The sequence below is a fragment of the Aplysia californica genome, unplaced genomic scaffold (genome assembly GCF_000002075.1).
Source record: "Aplysia californica isolate F4 #8 unplaced genomic scaffold, AplCal3.0 scaffold00040, whole genome shotgun sequence".
Lineage (NCBI taxonomy): Eukaryota > Metazoa > Mollusca > Gastropoda > Aplysiida > Aplysiidae > Aplysia > Aplysia californica.
Genome location: NW_004797310.1, coordinates 778883 through 781790, shown reverse-complemented (window position 1 = coordinate 781790; position 2908 = coordinate 778883). Strand labels below are relative to the sequence as shown.

Genomic DNA, 2908 nt, shown 5'->3' with positions numbered 1-2908 from the left:
TGTGTGTGCCAGTCGAAGCTGGTTATTTTCTTGCAAACATCACTAAATTCTAGAAGAGAGAAAAATATGAGCAAAGGAATAGAATGCAAAGCAAAGTTAGACAAATATTAGGGGCGTACGACATCTTATTAAGCCTCCTGTTGCTGTTACTGTTGATGATAATGTAAGTCTTCGAGTATCTGAATCGGTAGATCTACTTGTAACGTTCTGCTATCGTTTCTTCTCGAGATCTGGCAATCCATTCACATGAAAGCCTACTTCAGCCTTTTTTGTGCCTATTCATACATATATGTAAGCATGGGACGGATTAAGTTATGACGAAACCACATATAAAACATGTAGGCCTAGAGATGTGTTGGTACGCAAGACAGTTATTTTGAAGAAAAAAATACCCAACAACAATAACCACAACAATCCCAAAGCAATGGCGAGTAGAAGCTAGCAGTTAATAGTAACACGTCTCTCTTACGAACAAAATACTATCAAGGAGAAAATTGGCTCCTCCTATGTAGGTTTCAAAAGACAAGAACAGGTAGACCAAGACGGATGTTTTAGATCCACACAACTAAGGAAAGTAAGGATATCAGGAATTAGGTCTATAAGGAACAATAACTGAGACAATGACTTTTAACACCAGTTCCTCAAGTGTATTTCTCTATATATGAATCGGGAACATGAAAACTTACTAAACAAACTTTTGAAAAGCTACGGGGGTATTTGTCAGCAGTTGTTAATTTCTTAAGATGGATTCTTAAAATGTATTGTCCTAAAACCATAAGAAATGAACGACAATGGACGCGAACAAATTAACAGAAAACAATTACACATAATCCAAGAGCGATAATGGGGTGAGGAAACAGAAAACATATTATATTACCAATCAAGCCTTAAGATGAAATCCGAATAAAAAGAGAAAGAAAGGATCTGAAGGCCCAAAAGCACTTTGATCCATAGAGGTCCAGAAAAGCGGTGTGTATATTTTCAAGAAACCAAAATAGGTCCAAGCTAAGTTTTAGTTGTGGCCTACGCGCCACAGTATTACTTCCGTACGAATGACAATGGTAGAGAAATCTTAAACATTCAAGGCATGAATGTTTAAAATGTTTTATGTTTTATTAAGTAAGAATTTTACGGCACTTGCAACATAATTTGACCTAACGAATGCCAAAAATTCAAGGTGTTACAATAAGAGAGCAATAAGCAACGTAAAAAATGGAGCAGAGATAAGGATGTGAGGTGTTTTGAGTTTCATAGGAAAGAAGGAACAAACCACACAAGAGCACCCGCCAACAGGCCACGTTTATAATGTTGACCTATTCACAATGTATGATTTACTTAAAAGCACCCTATACAGCAAGGTATAATAATTCTTCTTCTTTTCAGTTCTGTTTATCCAGGGTCTTGAAGATAAAATTCGAATTTGAAGGAAGTGGTACATGTACCGTGACCTTCCGCCGTCCCCCCTCCCCCCGCAAGCATGTGTGTGTGTGTGTGTGTGTGTGTGTGTGTGTGTGTGTGTGTGTGTGTGTGTGTGTGTGTTTTTACGTCGTTATATAGACTAACGTATGTTTGCACAATGACGTTGCGTGGACATACCCCGTTATGTAGACGTCCACAGTCCACATAATGTTTTATGGTCACCTTCGTCTTCTCCGCCATAAATTACATCATGTGTTAAAATATTTTTAATGTTGCTTCCATGGCTGCTTGCCTGTCTAGATATGCCAAAAATGCGGAAACAGGAAGATGAGGTTGAAGACATCGCAATTATTGGACTCATGTATTACTATCTTTAGAGAATGAGGAAAAGACAACAGAGGTGATGGGTACATGAAATATTGCAACAAAGGAAAAGGTTTGGTGTGTACCACCATCTTGTAAAAAAATAGAACATCATCTGGGACCAAATTCCATGGCATTTCATAATGTTGTTGTTACCTTGGTGAAAAGGAAACAGCAGAAACACGCAGTTCTTGTAAATCACCCGGGAATTTCTAGCTTCCTTCTAGTGTCCGTAAAGATTACTCTTCTCTGAGATATCGAATAAGCGTCCCCAGTTTTTTGCGCACCCCCCCCCCCCCGGTTCCTTATCCCAATTGCCACGACCGGTGATCATGTGAAATATTATTCTAGAATTAAGATATATCTAAATGGAACTTCTTTTTTTGTGTGTGAGTGTAAATGGCAAATTACCCTCAGTATTAGTAGCCTACATGTACCGGTATCGTGTTGGCTACTCCAATTTTCTGTGCGTTTTAAAAACTTTTGTACAGTGGTTTATATTTTTTAATGAAATTAGTTTGTTCCTAAATGGGAAAAGTTGTCACAGTAACTTACTAAAATCACTAAAATTTCATGATCTCTTGTTCTTTTATTCACTGAAGGGAAAATAATAGAACAGATTTGTTCCCACTAGTACAGGGGGTATGAGCTTGAATGTGCCCCCCCCCCCCTTATTCCAACCCCCACCGTCATCCCTCTATTAATTTTTGACCACTTGTCCACCACCACCCCCACCTCCCTTTTATTCCATACCTGTACACATGGAAACCGGGCTTTAGCTTGTAGTTTTCAATCGGTGGCTGTCTAGACGTCTCCTCGTGCTCCAAGAGAGTCTCGAAAAATACTCAACCAGTCTCTTGAATAGTGTTTCTAAGGCTTTCGGGCCATAGAAACTCACGTCTCACGCTCATGCCTCACGCCTAAACGCGTGAGTGGGAAAATGAACTGAGGTGCTAGTCTTACTTGCCATGGGCCAAGACCTCTGTTCCGCCTCACACTTCACAGGTCACGGCTCACGCGTGAGCCTAGTAGTGAACATGTTCACTTTTTTTTAGGCGTGAGTTGAGGGCAGACTGGATATCACAGCGTTATTTTGGTGAAAAGGAAACAGCAGAAACACGCAGTT

At 39.8% G+C, this 2908-nt stretch overlaps 1 protein-coding gene across 1 annotated transcript in view; it reads right to left on the bottom strand.

The window, feature by feature from the left end:
- LOC101848177 (multidrug resistance-associated protein 1) overlaps positions 1 to 2908 on the bottom strand; it is a gene marked incomplete in the record, with an annotated part of 59192 nt that overhangs the window by 49476 nt on the left and 6808 nt on the right.